Genomic DNA, 20,149 nt, shown 5'->3' on the forward strand with positions numbered 1-20,149 from the left:
AGAAAAGCTATATATTTAATGCAATTAACTTATAATTGTCATATTGCTTGCACACGTACACGATAAACCCAAAGAAAATATATAGAGGGGAATGAAAAAAGATAGTAATACACATTAATAAACTAAAAATCTAATAATCAATTGAAAGAAAATGTAATCATTTGAGAAGAATAAAATTGATTGATTTTCAGTGACACTAATCAAGTAAGAGATAAATCCCAAGTTAAAATAGACTAAAGGAAAACTAGAGTAGATGTTGCAGAGTAAAAATATAGTAATGGTATTTAAGAATGATTTTATGCTAATAAAGCTACAAATGCAGAGAACTAGATATCTGCATCAGAAAATTAACATCAAAACTGATTCAAGAACGAATACAAATTTGAAAAACATTAGGAAAACCTAATCAATGATCAAAGATATTCTCACTACTTTATTTTGGATAGCTCCACTAATAAATGGTATCAATAATTTGAGAAACCTAATTTAGATGTATATCATCTCTTGTAAGAAACAAACAAACAAAAAAAGGAAGACATAGAGAGATTACTCCAATTTCATTAATAACAGATACAAATTTTCTACAATAAAGGGAAACTTCAAGTTAATTCCATTCAAGCATAGGGATGTAAAACAAAATATTTTCAAGTCAAAATCAATAATAATATGTAAAAAGAATTTTATCATGACCAGTTGGGTTTATTTTAAAAATGAAAAGATGTTTTAACTTTAAAAAGTTCAGTAACATCATGCACGAAATTAATAAACTAAAGGAGAAAATCATATGATCATTCCAATAGCTGAACAAAATTTTTTGAAAGATTCAATGCTTCATGTTTAAAAAATCTTACCAAACTTGGAAGTAAAATAAACTGTCAATTTAAAAATCACACGATTTCATAAAATAAAATGTATTAAATTAAAGTTTCATACTATTTTTCAAAGTACATCATGACATCTAGGCATTTTGCTACTTGAACTTATGTGAAAACTAGCAATTTGGTACTATCTTATTTTTATAAAAAGCATTGTTCTTTCAAGAAACGCCAGTGAATTCTTGCTTGCTCTGTCAGTTTCTTGTTTCTATTTCTTAAGAATAAAAGATATAGATACCAAAAAAGGAAAAGAAAAAAGAAAAAACCTCTTTCATTTAATTTTTTCAAATATTTGTCAAATTTATTTCCCATTTTTTTTTCTCTTTTGCATTGAATAAACAAGTTCCATTCTTTAGGGAAAATAAGTGACTATTTGACTACTGTATCCTTAGAAGCACAAATCCTCCATTTATTCTCATCTCATGTATTATTCCTATTAGAGCATATAGGTGGTTGCTGATGATCACTGCTCACTTTCCATGCCCATATCTTAGTATCCAGAGTCACTAAAACCTGAAAGATAGTACCTTTTGAAAGAGAAATTACTGTACTTCTAAAGAGTTCCCATCAAACTGCATATTTGGTAAAATAGGACACATATGTGTCCTTGTCCCAGAATATATGAAGATAAAAAAAGCAGATGGAAGACCGGTAAGTGACGTAGCAGAGAAGAACAGCGAATCTTCGTGCCTAAACTAGAGAGTATCACATGTTGAAGGAGGTCTGTTTGCACAGAAGAATCCTAAAATTGCTCAGTAATTAGGTCAGCATGCAACATGAAAAGAAGGTGAAAAACAGAAAGGACATTTGGAAGCACCCGTATGGAGCAGTTAGAACACTGGGTCTTCACGTCCAACTTGGATAACCAGGGGACGATTCGTCCTTTTTACTTGCAGGGCCTGAGAAGTCTATTTTCAGGAAAATGGAATGAAAGAGCTTTCGGATTTCTAAGACACAAGGCCCAAAAGAGAGTGGGAAAGATGGTTTTATGAACATCTCTTTGCTGGAGAGTTTCCAGTCTACTCCTCAGAATAGCTCTCCAGCAACAACAGAGACTTCTGTCCCCAACACTCCTACCCCACCTCTAAAGAGAAGACTGTCATCTTCTTGTCTGGTGAACTTCATGTACCAGAGCAAAGATCCACAACCGCTGCCCTGTGGACAACTCGGGATGAAAAACCTTGCTAGTGCACTCCTATCACTAGAATTAAGCTTCATAATTTATACACAGCCCCATTAATGAAGAAGACTTTAGTGACATATTCTCAAATGTAAATGAATAAAGATCAGATATTTGAAGAAAACCTCTACCAGGATGGTGGAAAGAAAAAAGAGAAAGATATACAAAGGAAATGAAGAAAACACCTGGGGAGATGTCCAAAAAATAAAAGTAATGTTCTAAGAGATAGGGTGGAAAATATGGCATTCATGAAAGAAGAAGAGTGAAATGGGAAAAAGAGAAAATCATCTAAGAAATATTTAAGAAAAATACTCATAACTGACACACGTCTCTCCAAAAAGAAAAGACATTGATACATTCATCTAAAGTTCAGCACAATGAAATACAAATATTGAATTCATATTAGAGCACATAATCATATACTTTTAGAACACCGGAGACATTGAGAAGCTCCTAAAAGTTTCTAGAGAAAAATAGAAAATTAATATATTTATTTTGGAAAATCACAGGCCAAAGTATATGGAATAGGAAGGTCAGTGGATCCTCCACAGCGAAATTAGAAGCAATGCCAAAATTCTGCTTTAAAATGAATTTCAACCAAGGACTCAAGCAATAGGTTCCTAAAAATTCATCTCTCTTTTTGTTATTTTTCTAGGAGGCAGTGTAGGTTTTCGTTTGCTAAAATGAGGAAGTAAACCAAAAAGAACGAACAAGAGGGGAATCAACCCAGCGGAGGGGTGATGAAGATTCCTTTCCTATCACAGGAAAGGGGAAGCCAATAGTGGTATCCGTGCTAAAATCTATGAGCGAATAATGAATCCAGACTGGAGAAAGGGAGTTGGAGTACACTTGATGGAATATCTCTAAGGAAAAAAGAGAAAGAGAATTGATACATTATCAACACATTTTTTTATGGAACTGTTAGAGGAGGCTGGACTATTTTATTTTGGCTGTGCTGTATGGCATGGGGCATCTTAGTTCTCTGAGCAGAGATTGAACCCAGAGGCCTCGGCAGTGAGAGCACAAAGTCCTAATCACTGGACCTCCAGGGAATTCCCTGGACATTTTATTTAGTTGTGCAAAGAAAACAAAACTAATGTTAAAAAAAAAAAAAAAGAAAGAAACAATAATTACCTTGAAGGAAAAAATAACTGCAGAACAAAATATATTCTATGAGATGTTCTGCAGTGAACATTATTTACAGAGATATAATAGTAGACACTGAATACATATTGATCAAAAGCAGATGTACAGGGTATGGAAAGAAGGGCAGAACAGAAGTCAGCAAAATTGGAACCTCACCCACTATATTATATAGTCAATCTATAATGTAGAATGATAAAAGTAAATAGATAACAGTGCAAAAATAGTATTTAGAAATTCTAAAACTTTGCCAAATATAAGCCAATCAAAAATTTTTAAAAAAGAGATAATGACTTGTAAATAGAGAATAAATGTGGTAGATTTTACTTACTCATGAGCAATTTTTCATAGGATAGGCTTTTTTTGCCATACTTAAAACTTTCAAAGCAGTCTTCCAGTTCTTACTGTCTTTGCTAATTATTACCATTGAAGAGCATATTATCACAGAATAAGAAATGTTTCAAATACCCCACATTAAAAAAGCCTGATGAACATTTATATAGGTGAAAAAAAAAGTACTTATAATTATCTGAGCCTATAATTTAGTTCTGTTTTATGTATAAAAATAAATTGTTATTTACTTGATTTTGTGTATGTTTTCCAAAGCAATTGCACAGTGTTAAAAAAAAAAAAAAAGTAGCTTTTTTAAAGCAGGTGGCTTTATCAAGATTACCAAATGATAGTTTAATAATAAAAGTATTCTTATGGAGTACTGTTTAAAAACAACCAAGTGATATTTAGTTCCTTTCATACTTTTCATATCTAATTCACTTCACTTTAAAAAAATCTAACTTATTCATTTCTAGCTTAATCCGTTGACCTAACTGAAGGAATTTTTGACACACCCATAGCCTTATCTTGGAGTCAAATACCATGAGAATGGCTCATCCAGGTATTCTGGATGACCCAAATGGATGATCCAAAGTATTTCCTCTAATAGAGATTAACTCAGAAAAATTAATTTTGCCTTCCCTTCTGACTTTCATCTCTTCAGAGTTGCAGCATAAAAAGAATATGCATATTTAATAGGATTTAAAGCAAGAAAACAAGTCACTTAAATCAACTGTATTTTCTATTTTTTAAAAGTGTATATTTTAGTCTTCTTTTACAGAAAAGAGAAACTCATTCTTTCCCCAAAGATATAACAAGGTATTATTTGATAACAAGGTATCATTTGATATCCAAATATAAGTCTTTGAATTAATCTGAAGTTGTACTTATTCAAGACCATCCCCAAGAAAAAGAAATGCCAAAAAGCAAAATGGTTGTCTGAGGAGGCATTACAAATAGCTGTGAAAAGAAGAGAAGCAAAAAGCAAAGGAGAAAAGGAAAGATATACCCATTTGAAGGCAGAGTTCCAAATAGCAAGGAGAGATAAGAAAGCCTTCCTCAGTGATCAATTCAAAGAAATAGAGGAAAACAACAGAATGGGAAAGACTAGTGATCTCTTCAAGAAAATTAGAGATACCAAGGGAAGATTTCATGCAAAGATGGGCTAAATAAAGGACAGAAATGATATGGACCTAACAGAAGCAGAAGATATTAAGAAGAGATGGCAAGAATACACAGAAGAACTGTACAAAAAAGATCTTCATGACCAAGATAATCACGATGCTGTAATCACTCGTCTAGAGCCAGACATCCTGGAATGTGAAGTCAAGTGGGCCTTAGAAAGCATCACTATGAACAAAGCTAGTGGAGGTGATGGAATTCCAGTGGAGCTAGTTAAAATCCTGAAAGATGATACTGTGAAAGTGCTGCACTCAACATGTCAGCAAATTTGGAAAACTCAGCAGTGGCCACAGGACTGGAAAAGGTCAGTTTTCATTCCAATCCCAAAGAAAGGCAATGCCAAAGATTGCTCAAACTACTGCACGATTGCACTCATCTCATACACTAGTAAAGTAATGCTCAAAATTCTCCAAGCCAGGCTTCAGCAATATGTGAACTGTGAACTTCCTGATGTTCAAGCTGGTTTTAGAAAAGGCAGAGGAACCAGAGATCAAATTGCCAAAATCCGCTGGATCATCAAAAAAGCAAAAGAGTTCCAGAAAAAACATCTATTTCTGCTTTCTTGACTATGCCAAAGCCTTTGACTGTGTGGATCACAATAAACTATGGAAAATTCTGAAAGAGATGGGAATACCACCTGTCCTGCCTCTTGAGAAACCTATATTCAGATCAGGAAGCAACAGTTAGAACTGGACATGGAACAAGAGACTGGTTCCAAATAGGTAAAGGAGTATGTCAAGGCTGTATATTGTCACCCTGCTTATTGAATGTATATGCAGAGTACATCATGAGAAACGCTGGGCTGGAAGAAGCACAAGCTGGAATCAAGATTGCTGGGAGAAATATCAATAACCTCAGATATGCAGATGACACCACCCTTATGGCAGAAAGTGAAGAGGAACTAAAGAGCTTCTTGATGAAAGTGAAAGAGGAGAGTGAAAAAGTTGGCTTAAAGCTCAACATTCAGAAAATGAAGATCATGATATCTGTTCCCATCACTTCATGGGAAATAGATGGGGAAACAGTGGAAACAGTGGCAGACTTTATTTTTCTGGGCTCCAAAATCACTGCAGATTGTGACTGCAGCCATGAAATTAAAAGACGCTTACTCCTTGGAAGAAAAGTTATTACCAACCTAGACAGCATATTAAAAAGCAGAGATATTACTTTGTCAACAAAGGTCCATCTAGTCAAGGCTATGGTTTTTCTAGTGGTCATGTATGGATGTAAGAGTTGGACTATAAAGAAAGCTGAGCACTGAAGAATTGATGCTTTTGAACTGTGGTGTTGGAGAAGACTCTTGAGAATCTGTTGGACTGCAAGGAGATCCAAGCAGTCCATCCTAAAGGAGATTAGGCCTAGATGTTTATTGGAAGGACTGATGTTGAAGCTGAAACTTCAGTATTTTGGCCACCTCATGTGAAGAGCTGACTCATTTGAAAAGACCCTGATGTTTGGAAAGATGAAGGTGGGAGGAGAAGGGGACGACAGAAGATGAGATGGTTAGATGGCATCACCAACTCAATGGACATGATAAACTCTAGGTAAACCCTGGGAGTTGGTGATGGACAGGGAGGCCTGGCATGCTGTGCTTCATGGGGTCACAAACAGTTGAACAGAACTGAGCGACTGAACTGAACTGTACTTGTTCAAGTCCTGATGTGCAAGTCAGTTCTATTCAACATTCTTATAAACTGCAGTAACTATATTAACTATATTTAGTAACTTAATTTTTAGTAATAGTAACTAAATTTTTTATTCATATTGCTATTTCAAATACATGTACTGAAAATGAAGAAGTATGTACAGTCACTGTCTTTAACACCGTGTCCTTACAATTTATAGAAGGGTGTTCCAACATTTAGTGTGATTTACTTAATATTTATCTTAACAGGAAACTCAGTAGATTATAATGACAGGTATTCTGGTTTTCAGTACATCAAAGAAGTGACTCCTTTTATAAATTTCAGTATCTCCATCCTATTAGGAAAAAATTTCTCAGATGAATTTATTTCACAGATGAGAAAAGTAAACTGTGTGATTTTTATTACAGTTTCACAGGAAATTAGAATGTAGTTTAGAACTGGCAACTTAATTCAAGACAGCCTTTACTTATTTTCACATACAGATAGTTTTACTGTGCATTGGCAAATTGCCAAAATGCAGTACACAAAGCCTTTAAATGAGGTATGGATTCATGGTAAGAACTTGTGGGTTAAAAATAGGGCACAGAGGCCTTACAGTTAGCATCTTTAGATGAATGAGTTCCAGCCCTCAAAGTTGTTTGCGGGAGGAATCTGCAAATCCTCTATATGAGGAATCCTGAACCAAGCAGAACTGGGAGTGAATCAAAGAAGCCTTTGCAATGGTGATGGTTCAAAATTTTATGCAAAGGTTTGCTGATGTCCAGTTGAGCTAAGGAGGAGGGAAAAGAGAGTGCTAATGAATTTTTAGTGCTAAAAACATGAAATTTACCTTCAAGATGAGAGAGCAAATACATTTACCATTTAGATTATTTGCACCTACAACTTTTTGCCCTTAAAATGCCTCTGCCAGAAATGATTTCTTTCAGTAGCTGTACATGAAATTTTCATGGAAAATGAACTCAATTTTACCTTGATTATGCTTTTAAAATGCACACATATCGCCTCAGTCACTCTTGTGAAATTGGATCCTTACGTACTCATTTCATAATAACATAATACCTTAAAGTAGCAATGTAGGAAATGAAGCACTGCATATTTTACTTTGGAATTGGTCAGACTGACTTCACACCATCAGGAACAAGTGGGGACAGAGAAGAATAAAACTCCAAGAGGTTTCATAACCCCTAAAGAGAAACATGAGCTACATGTACATTAGTCACACTCAGTTTATCATTCCCTTTTTTCTTCTTCCTTATATGAAATGCTGTGAGCACAGTGCTTATTTTTAAGAAATTCACAGCGAGTTTGGGAGTAGGAAATGCAAATGGATGGTTCCGTTTAGGATATACTAAAAAGCAAACCCTAACTTCCAGGGACTTAAATGCAGTCAGGTGAAAACCTGAACTCTGTACACTCTAGGCCAACTGTTTCACAGGACATGGCTCAGTATTGCAATTTCTTATCAAAATGTGCTAACACTATTGCCTCAGCAAAGAAAGAAAAATAGAGTTAGGCACTGGTAATTAAATGCTTCACATAGCTTTCTCACTCACATAATTTTTTTGTCCAAATCATATGACCATACCTAGCTTCAAAGTGATGGGGAGGTACATTACAATCATGGTTCCAAAAGGGGAGTCTGTGATACAGGTGTTCACTAGAAATGTCCGAAATGTCCGTCACATTAATCATTACAAATAACGTTTCCTTGATTACTCAGTTGTAAGGAATCTGCCTGCCAATGCAGGAGACATGGATTTGATGATCCCTGATCCAGTTGGATCCCACATGCTGCGGAGCAACTAGGTCCATGCGCTGCAACAATTGAGCCTGTGCTCTGGAGCCCAGGAGCCACAATGGAGCTTGCATGCCCTAGTGTCCATGTTCCTCAAAAAAGAGAAGCCACTGCAATGAGAAGCCAGCACACCGCAACTAAAGAGTAGCCCCTGCCTGCTGCAACTAGAGAAAAACCCTTGTGCAGCAACAAATACCCAGTGCGGCCAAATAAATAAATTATTTTTAAAAATTACAAGCAAGATGCCAAAAGGTGTGCAAACTCATTTTTTATAATATTGTAAACGCCAGCGGAGGTGTTGTTTCAGAGGAGAGTTTAGAGAATTATCTTGAAAAATAATTAGGCATTTGTCAAGTGGAAATGGATATCCAGGGAGGATAAATGATGACTGAAATGGCACAACAAGAAGGGGAAAGAAGAGACAGGATTTAATGTTATAAGGTTGACTTGGGAATTTTAAAATCGCATTCCAAGGAACATGTATTTTTTTCTCTTAGGAAAGGGGCGGGGTTCTCTTAGGGGTGTTAAGTCTTAAAAAATGATAACAGTTGTTGGAAAAATCACTCTTGTTGGAAAAAAGAGAAGGGATTTGAGAGGAGTGAGATGCAAGATATTGTAGTCTAGGCAGGAGGTGATGTGATTGTGAAGTGCATCACCAAACACTGATGCTGGAGACGGATTTGAGAGACTCTAGGAGGTAGAAATCAACGTGGTCGCTGATGGGGGCTGCTTCCTGTTGGGAACTGTACTGTGAAGACAAATATATACATGGAAGAGCTCCACCCGCCAGGAGTTTATAACCTAACAGGAAATTAGACATATGAAGAACTAACAACTGTGAAAGTTCAAGTGCTCTGATAAGCAACACTATTAAGAAAATGCCACAGAGAATATTGCAACCTTCGATTGTGGAGTAATGCCAGCTTCTGAGTTTTTAATTGCTATACCCCAGGACCCTCAGTTTTCTTCTGTTTCTATATATTGACATTGAACTACTTCACATGTCTAGTAAAAAAAAGAAAAAGTTCTTACCGCCAATGACCTGCTTGCCAGTTCATTTTAAATCACCCATTTCTAAAAACCCATCCTGAATATTATTTCACTCAGAATTACCACACTTTTGAAATAATGAATTTAATAAATCTCATCTCAGACCATACCTTTGGATGATGGTATCTAAAATCTGTACACTTGATGGTGGAAGGGCAGGTGGGGTACAATTAAATAGACAGAAACATTCTTCTAGTCTTTAGCCTTTTATGCTGAAACACCAGCTTAATTTGCACCGTATGTTATTAGTATTCCTATCAGACATGAAGACAAACAACACTGAAGGCATTGCCTTGTTATTCCTGGTCTTCATTCTTCCTATTTCTCTTTCCTTTGCCATCATCTCTGATAATTTCTTCTGTGACCCACTGCAAATAACTTCATATTACCATGCCCTTTTCATGCATCCATATCTGAGGAGATTCTGAAATTTCTGTGCTGCTTTCTTCCCTGCCATTTCCAACTTCTTGTCCCTAGGTGGGAACATTAGGAATGGCAGCAATTAACTGTAGCAAAATATAACCCCCTTCCTTCTTAAGCAAATAGTACTTTATTATTAAGTCCTAGAGCTAGTTAAAATACACAAATTTCTATTTATGACATAGAAATATGTCTTTCAGGGATTCTTTATCATAATGTTATTTAATGTAATGGGAACTGACCTAATTATGTTCCGCTTTCTTCATATCATTTACTTATGGTCATGTCACTTTTTATATGAGCATTAAATTTTAAACTTTCAGCAGGCAAGACTTCCATTTGCATCACTCTATACAACATTTAGCAGAGCTTCATCTGTTAGTTCATGATGCTTTGATGTTTACAGTTTTACTGATAGAGTTGAAATTATTTGAAATTTTGGATTAGTAGAACTATTTTATCACCAAAATGGGCCTGCCATTGAAGACATTAGATAACTATATTGTTGTTTATTAGATACCTATATTGTTTATCCAGAGAAGGCAGTGGCACCCCACTCCAGTACTCTTGCCTGGAAAATCCTATGGACGGAGGAGCCTGGTAGGCTGCAGTCCATGGGGTTGCTAAGAGTCAGACATGACTGAGCGACTTCACTTTCACTTTTCACTTTCATGCATTGGAGAAGGAAATGGCAACCCACTCCAGTGTTCTTGCCTGGAGAATCCCAGGGACGTGGTAGCCTGGTGGGCTGCTGTCTATGGGGTCGCACAGAGTTGGACACGACTGAAGTGACTTAGCAGCAGCATATTGTTTATTATATACCTATATTGTTTTATTAGATACCTATGGTGGCTCAGATGGTAAAGAGTCTGCCTGCAGTGCAGGAGACCTAGGTTTGATCCCTGATTTGGGAAGATCCCCTGGAGAACAGAATGGCTACCCAGTCCAGTATTCTTGCCTGGAGAATCCCATAGACAGAGGAGCCTGGAAGGCTACAGTCCTTAGGGAAGCAAAGAGTCAGACACGACTGAGTGACTGACACTTTCACTTTCATTGTTGATAAACACTAATAAAGTATTCATATGATAAGATGCAGAAATTCCATCTAAGGCTCTCAATAATTACCAAAACAAATTGAGTAAATTTATTTTCATCTTAATCTTTATTTTGCAAAAATATTTTGAACTAAATATGCAATTAGTCCTCTGTAGTACTTTTTAAAAAAGCCAATAATTCATTTGTTCACAGAACCAATCTCTCTATATATTTGGAAGTTAAAAAAAAAAAAGATGAGTGGAGTTGATACAGTAATGAATCACAAAGATCTGATTCAAGAGAAATTTTAGAAGGTATTTATACTATAAAGATGAAAACCTAAGGTCACAAGAGGTCAAGTGTCTTCCTCCAGGTATTCTGACAGGGAAGAACAAGATTTAGTGGCAAGATCACTGACTTGGAAATTAGAAAGTTCTAGTTTTATTTCTAGCTATGCCAAACATTTTTTATACCTCAATTTCTAATCTCTTGAACAAGAGAGATGGGTTGTATAATCTTTAAGTTCCCTTCCAATTTAAGTCAAATATTTGAAGTTAACATCACACTAGAATTCAAAAGAGTATTTAATGACTGCATTTCTGAGGGCTAAAAGGATCAGTGTAAAATGGAGAGCAATATCAGAGTTAAACTTGGGCACTGGCAGGGCTAGGCAAGCCAAGAGCAGCCGACATTGGGAAGGCAATTAGATAAGATACATATGGTTGTTACAACAATGCATGTGAGAGAGAGATGAAGTCAAGTCCTGGCCGCCCGGGCAGGTGAGCATATATAGGGTCCAGTGGATAAGAAGTACGGAGGCCAGTGAAACAAGAGAGCACAGAATAGGAATCTGGGTTTTAAGAAGTCTGCATATCCTCAGTGGGTATATTTCAGCAACTAAGCCTGCTAAGTTGAGATAAGCCTAGAGCTTTGAGCTCAAAGTCAGGAGTATTCTCAAAGGGTGAACACTCCTAAAACTGCAGACGGCATGTCTTCGTAGAGGCCAGAAGGAAGTGGGGTGGGAAACAAGAAAGATTCTGATGTAACCCCGCTCTTCTGTATAAAATGTACTATAAAGTATATTTAATATTCATATTTATTATAGTTAATATTTTAAATTTATATAATATATGCATTATAATGTACCTTACCTTGACATCTCATTGGAAAAGTTTTGAATCACTGAATAATAAGTGGGGATGAAAAATAGATGAAGCAGAGAGACAACTAAACTGTTCTGAATATAAAGGGCATACAAGATGGTGATGATAGAGTTCTGTAGTTACAGGGGATCTGAAAAACAGGGCAAAAGGAGCCAGTACTCCCAGAAGGCATGTTTGAAGAGTTTTTCTGAGAGGAACTTAACACAGCTGGAAAATACAACTCTTATAAAAAGATTTAGTAAAATATCCATTTCTGATAATGAAATATTGGTGCCTGGGGAACTGGGCAAAAATAAATGCTGTCCTTATGTGTCAAGTCCCACTTAGTCTCTGAAAATACTCCCAACTCCTAGAACAGTGGTTCTCAAGTGGTGTTTATAAACAGTAAAGTCTTTGGGGAAACTTACATATTACAAATACCTCCCACCAAACTGCACACACCCACATACGTACATGTACAAAGACACCCCATATATTGACAGAGGTAAAATGTAAAGATCCCCTTTATTCTTAAAAACAAAAAACTACTCTAAAAGCTGCTTGCATGTTTGTCTCTGCTTCATAGCAATAAACATGTTTTAATATGTTCATCATAAGTTTCTTTCATTTACTCATTGCATAAAGCAAAGTTAAGCAGGATAATATATAGCCTTATCATGCTCCTTTCCCAATTCTGAAACAGTCCATTGTTCCATGTCCCATTCCAACTGTTGCTTCTTGACCTGCATACAGGTTTCTCAGGAGACAGGTAAGGTGTTCTGGTACTCTTCTCTCTTTAAGAATTTTCCACAGTATGCTGTGATCCACACAGCCAAACGCTTTGGTGTAGTCAATGAACCACAATTAGATATTTTTCTGGAACTCCCTTGCTTTCTCCATATTCCAACAAATGTTGGCAATTGATTTCTGGTTCTTCTGCCTTATATAAATCCAGTTTGTACACCTTCAAGTTCTCAGTTCACCTACTACTGAAGCCTAGCTTGAAGGATTTTGAGCATTTCCTTGCTAGCATGTGAAATTAGCACACTATATGGTAGTTTGAACATTCTTTGGTATTGCTCTTCTTTGGAATTGAAATGAAAACTGACCTTTTCCAGTCCTGTGGCCACTGCTGTTTTCCAAATTTACTGTCCTATTGAGTGCAGCACTTTAACAGTATTATCTTTTAGGAGTTGAAATAGCTCAGCTGGAATTCCATCCCCTCCACCAGCTGTGTTTTTCAGTAATGTTTCCTAAGGCCTACCTGACTTGACACTCCAGGATATCTGGCTCTATCTACATGAGTGACCATACTATCGTGGTTATCCAGGTCATCGAGATCTTTTTTTTTGTATAGTTCTTCTGTGTATTTTTGCTCTCTTCTTAATCTCTTCTGCTTCTGTTAAGTCCTTACCATTTCTGTTCTTTATGTCCATCCTTGCATGAAATGTTCCCTTGACATCTTAAATTTTCTTGAAGAGATCTCTAGTCTTTTGCATTCTATTGTTTTCCTCTATTTCTTTGTGTTGTTCATTTCAGAGGGCTTTTTAATCTCTTCTTGCTATTCTCTCGAACTCTGCTTTCAGTTGAGTATATCTTTCCCTTTTTCCCTTGCCTTTCACTTCTGTTCTTCACTCACAAGCTAGAATCAAGATTTCCAGGAGAAATAACAACCTCAGATATCCAGATGATACCACTTTAATGGCAGAAATTGAAGAGGAACTACAGAGACTCTTGATGAGGCTGAAAGAAGAGAGTGGAAAAGCTGGCTTGAAATTCAGCATTAAAAAAAAGAAGAAGATCCTGGCATCTGGTCCTATCACTTCATGGCAAATAGATGGGGAAAAAAGTGGAAACAGTGACAGATTTTATTTTCTTGGGCTCCAAAATCACTGTAGACAGTGACTGCAACTATGAAATTAAAAGATGCTTGCTCCTTGGAAGGAAAGCTATGCCAAACCTAGAGAGCAGACAGCATAGTAAAAAGCAAAGACATCACTTTGCTGAAAAAGGTTTGTATAGTCAAAGCTGTGGTTTTTCCTGTAGTCATGTACAGAAATGAGAGTTGGACTGTAAAGAAGGCTGAGTGCTGAAGAATTTATGCTTTTGAATTGTGTTGCTGTTGAAGACTCTTTAGAGTCCCTTGAACTACAAGGAGATCAAATCAGTCAATCCTAAAGGAAATCAGCCCTGAATATTAATGGAAGGACTAATGCTGAAGGTGAAGCTCCAACACTCTGGTCACCTTATGCAAAGAACTGACCCATTGAAAAAGACCCTGATTCTGGGAAAGATTGAAGGCAAAAGAGAAAGGGGCAGCAGAGAATGAGATGGTTAGATAGCATCACTGACTCAATGGATATGAATTTGAGCAAACTCCAGGAGATAGTGGCGGACAGATGAGCCTGGTGTGCTGCAGAAATGGGGTTGCAAAGACTCTGAGATGACTTAGTAAACAACAGTAAAAGAAGGTATTTTTTACATTCTGGAATGGAGTTCAGTTCTGGTAGCAGGAGAAAGGAGGCTGGTAATTAAATCTTTCAGGTTTGGAAAGGACAGGTTCCATCCATGCCCTTCCTGCATGGACTTAGATCTGTGTGCACCTCAGAATTCTCTGGCTCTTGTCCATAGTTATATTCCAGCTGGGAGAGATACAGCTCCCCTTAACAGGAAGCAAATATTTTTCACTTTTCAAAAGGCATTATCTATTTTTCCATAGATAAGGCAGGAGGATGTAACCCTGACTCACCAGCTGCTCATCAGAAGGAATTTATCTGAAAATGCCCATGAGGAGACACAACACTGCCGAAAACTACAGCTGAAACCAACACCTGAAAAGAAAGGGGAAAAACTGGTTAAGCTAGTTCAGACTGTGAAATCATTAACAACTAGAAACATCATCCTCTTCAGCTGGTCCTCTTCACTTTTCCTCCTGCTTCTTCATCACTGAAGGATGAATGTTAGTCTAGGGAATGTCCTCTCAAGATTAGACATAGAACCCCTAGCAATCCTCCTCTCATATTAGGGACAATTTCATGCTCTGCTTTCTCCCATCCATACACCCCATCCCATGGTTTCCCAATGTACAGTCTTCCGTTCTGGTAGTTTATGAAAAAGTGAAAGTTAGTCACACTGTCCTGTCCAACTCTTTGCAATCCTGTAGACTGTAGCCTGCCTGGTTCCTCTGTCCAGGGAATTCTCCAGGCAAGAGTATTGGTTGCCATTTCCTTCTCCAGGGTATCCTGACCCAGAGATTGAACCCAGGTCTTCTGGTGGCTCAGACGGTAAAGCGCCTGTCTACAATGTGAGAGACCCAGGTTTGATCTCTGGGTCGGGAAGATCCCCTGGAGAAGGAAATGGCAATCCACTCCAGTACTGTTGCCTGGAAAAGCCCATGGACAGAGGAGCCTGGTAGGCTACAGTCCATGGGGTCACAAAGAGTCAGACACGACTGAATGACTTCACTTTCACTTCCTCCTGCATTGCAGGCAGATTCTTTTCCAACTGAGCCATTAGGGAAGCATAAATAAGGCTGCTGCTGCTCTGCTGAGTCGCTTCAGTCGCGTCCGACTGTGTGTGACCCCATAGATGGCAGCCCACCAGGCTCCTCTGTCCATAGGATTTTCTAGGCGAGAGTACTGGAGTGGGGTGCCACTGCCTTCTCCAGTAAATAAGGCAGGAGGTAGTTTATATCTTTCCCCAAATCATACTGTCTTTTTCCTTCCTTGCCTTGTGTCCCCACTGCCACTCTCAATAAATTATAACTTTCCCCTCTTCTGTTGACACATTTCCCTAAAAAATTCTCTCAAATGGAAGACATCCTTCTTGTTACTCTTTTCATATCCTGGTAAAAAATAGAAAGTGTTTTCCACTTGGTAGATGCTCTTTTTAGATTTTAATATTACCAATATCACTCATCTGCCTCTCTCCCTTTGAAATACGTCTTCATATGCGCCACTTTTTATGTCTTACTTTCTTAACTTGTTTTAGTTTACTCTTACCCAGTCAAGTGGCTGCAATGTGCAAAATGCTGTGATTGATACACTGCACTGTTGCTGTTTACTCGCTAAGTCATGGCTGACTCTTTTTGACCCCATGGACTGTAGCGCACCACGCTTCTCTGTCCATGGAATTTCCCAGGCAAGAATCGTGGAGTGGGTTGCCATTTTCTTCTCCAGAATATACTGCATACATACTTATAATAAATAAGGCAGAAGTATAGATACAGTATGATGTAATATAAGAGGAGGTCAACATTTCTTCCTGTTATGATAATCAAAGAGATTCCTGGGAAGAAAAGATAATGAGATGAAAACTGGATTTGTAAAATAGAAGGGAAGAGGGATACAAAGAGCAAAGGGACAAAAGTTTAAAGGCTCAGTTGTGTGCTCCAGGACACAAAGGCAGTCATTTAATGTCAGAAAGTGTTGTGTTTTGAGAGATGTTGGTACAGGTTGGAAAGTTTTCTCAGTAAAAATGGTAGAAGGAAAAGGATGATGACCATGGAATTGTCCTCATTGACAACATGAGAAATTGAAGGGGAGCCATGAAGGTTAGAGAGTCTGAGGACAATTGGAGATTAAAACTTCATGGAGCATGCTGCTGCTGCTAAGTCGCTTCAGTTGTGTCCGACTCTGTGCAATCCCAGAGACAGCAGCCCACCAGGCTCCCCCATCCCGGGATTCTCCAGGCAAGAACACTGGAGTGGCTTGCCATTTCCTTCTCCAATGCATGAAAGTGAAAAGTGAAAGTGAAGTCACTCAGGTTGTCTACTTGAAAGTTACACAGTCGTGTCCGACTTCTAGCGACCCCATGGACTGCAGTCTACCAGGCTCCTCCGTCCATGGGAGTTTCCAGGCAAGAGTACTGGAGTGGGGTGCCATTGCCTTCTCTGTCATGGAGCATAGGAGTCCTTATTAATCTCTTTCACATCTGTCATGTAGAAGTAGAAGCAAGAAGATTTTAGAGTGTAAAACTTTACAGTGAACTGTAAGCAAGGAGACTCTAGTGGTAGTTGGCAATTCACCATTAGTAACCTGTAAGTGCTTGTTTATGTTTTCTTAATTTATCATATAAACTCCCACATTTTGTTCTCTATAGGGTTTAGAAACAGGGTATTGCAATAAGACAAATACTATAAGGGAATCAAGCTTATGGAGGTGAGAAAAGGGGAGAAGGAGTTGACACCTGATTTTGAATTTTATATCTGTAGCTAGATCTGCAGATGCTTTAAGAAGGAGTAATAAAGAAGGACAAAAAAAGGCCTATAGGCAAACAGATTAAATAAGGACTTTATTGTGGATAGAGGTTCATTGCATTGACATAATCTAAACATGAATCACTCAAACTATCAAAGTTCCTGGAAACAGCATATTCCAGTCTGTAAATATTTCTCAGGCACATTAGTTTTTTTAAAATTAAGTTATAGTTGATTTGCAATATTACAAGTAGTTTCAAGGGAATGACAGCGATTCAATTTTTTATAGAATACACTCTATTTAAAATTATTATAAAATAATGACAATATTTCTCTGTGCTGTACAATATATTCTTGTAGCTTATTTATTTTATATATAGTAGTTTGTACTTATTAACCCTCTACCCCGGTCTTGCCCCTTCCCCCTTGCCTCTCCTCCTGGGCGACCACTGGTTTATTCCATATGCCTATGAGTCTGCTTCTCCTTTGTTATATTCATTTGTTTGCTTTACTTTTTAGATTCTAAAGGTAAATGGTAACGTAGAGTATTTGTCTTCCTCTGCCTCACTTATTTCACCAAGCATAGTATCCTCTAGGTCCAAATGCATTGCAAATGGCAAAATTTCATCCTTTATTATGGCTGAGTAATATTCCATTATCCCTCTCTTCATTATCTGTTCATCTGTTGATGGTCACAGGTTGTTTCCATATCTTGCTATTGTAAATAATGTTGTCATGAAAATTGGGGCACATCTTTTTGAATTAATGTTTTTGTTTTCTTCAAATATATACCCAGGAATGGAATTGCTGGATTTTATAATAATTCTATTTTCAGTGCTTAGAAGAATTTCCATATTGTTTTCCATAGTGGCTGCACCAATTTATATATCAACCAAAAATGTACTAGGGTTACCTTTTTTCCACATCTTCATCATCATTTTTTATTTGTAGATATTTTGATAATCGGAGAAGGCAATGGCACCCCACTCCAGTACTCTTGCCTGGAAAATCCCATGGATGGAGGAGCCTCGTAGGCTGTAGTCCATGGGGTCGCTAGGAGTCGGACACGACTGAGCGACTTCACTTTCCCTTTTCACTTTCATGCACTGGAGAAGGAAATGGCAACCCACTCCAGTGTTCTTGCCTGGAGAATCCCAGGGACGGGGGAGCCTGGTGGGCTGCTGTCTCTGGGGTCGCACAGAGTCCGACACGACTGAAGCAACTTAGCAGCAGCAGCATTTTGATAATAGCCTTTCTGACAGGTGTGAAGTGACATCTCATTGTGGTTTTGATTTGCATTTCTCCAATTATTAGTGATGCTGACATCATTTCACATGTCTCAAAGGTACATTATTGACCAGATATATTGGGTATTATATATCTTTTGAATTTTCTAGTGCTGAAAAGTTGAGATTTATGGATTAACACCTAATGCACCAGTAGTAAAATTCTCCTTGCGAGATGACTACATCTTCACACACATCTTTATATGTTCTTCACAGACTCTAGCACAAAATACTGGGAACTCAATAACCTTAATAAATAATTGTTATTGCTGTTGTTTAGCAGGAGTTGCTAAATCATGTCCAACTCTTTTTTTGTGATCCCATGAACTGTAGCCCGCCAAGCTCCTCTGTCTGTGGGACTTATCAGGCAAGAATCCTGGAGTGGGTTGTCATTTCCTTCTTCAGGGGATCTTCCCAACTCAAGAATCAAACCCATGTCTCCTGCATCTCTTGCACTGGCAGGCAGATTCTTAACCACTGAGCACCAGGGAAGCCCTTAATAAATAACAATTGGCTCAGTGAAACTCTGTCACTTTCCCATGTCTTATGTGCTTTGAAGTTCATAATTTTATAATTTTATTTTTATTTTAATAATCACTTTATTTTTAAGTTTCAAGTTCTTATTAATCAGATATGTTTTCTACTAAACATATATAACTCAGACTTTTAAGAGCCTTGTAACCTTGCTCAGGAGACCATCATTCTGATATCATCAGCTGATAGGCCATTACTCTGGCTTTATGTTCTTGTCAAACACTTACTTCAGGTATTTGTAGCAAATTCCAGTCTTTTGGGAGGTTGTGGAAGAGTGGGAGTACTACTACTGCTGCTATCATTAACAGTAATAATTTTGAGCCCATTCTGTATAAGTCAGGTACAATCGTTACTATTTTAGGCATGATAACATGATTTAGTTTCCCAACCTAATAAGAAAAGTAATATTATTGCTATAATTTAATAAATGAACTCAAGGTATGTTCAGGTTATTTCTTTTACTTTCCACCTTTCCTACTTGCAAAATGATGGTGAAGAATAGACAGCCATATCATCATTTTTTAAAATTAACTTTTAATTTTGGAAAAAATTAAATTTATGGAAAAGGTATGAGGATAGTACAGAAAGTTCCTATTTATCCCACATCCAGTTCCCTTTATTGTTCACATTTATGTTAGCACAGTACACCTGTCACATCTAATGAATCAATATTGGTACATTAGTTCAAAGTCTACTCAAATTTTCTTAATTGTGGCTAATGTTCTAGGATCCCATTCAAGATTCCACATTACATTTAGTCATCATGTTTCCTAAGACTTCTTAAAGTTTGACAGTTTCTCAGCTTTTTGTTATATTTTATGACAGTTTTGAGAAGTTATTGGTCAGATATTTCATAACATATAGAATGTCTTATGAGTTTCTGATTTTTTTTTTCATTGTTTTACTGGGGTGATGGAGTTTGGAAAGAATATCACAGAAGGAACATGCCCTTCTCACCACATCATATCAAGGGTGTACAATATTAGCATAAACTTGTTTTTGATGTGGACCTTGATCACGTGGCAAAGGAAATATCTGTCAGGATTCTCCTCTCTAAAGCTACTCTGCTCCCCCACCCCCATCTTTCCCTATCATAAATTTTGGAGTGAAGTCACGAGTTGCACTCTCACTTAAGCGATTGAGGTTATGCTCCACCTCCTCAACAGGGAGTATCTATACAAATTTTTGGAAATCTGCATAGAATATTTATCTGTTCTTATATGTGTATGTATGTACTCACTCATTCAATCATTTATTTATACTAGTGGGGACTCACGGCAGTGTATTTTCTGCTTTGGTTTATAATACAATACTATATTATTTATTTTATTCCT

This window comes from Bos grunniens, chromosome 11 (assembly GCF_055505025.1).
Source record: "Bos grunniens cultivar Pamir isolate PY7600 chromosome 11, Bosgru_T2T1.0, whole genome shotgun sequence".
NCBI lineage: Eukaryota > Metazoa > Chordata > Mammalia > Artiodactyla > Bovidae > Bos > Bos grunniens.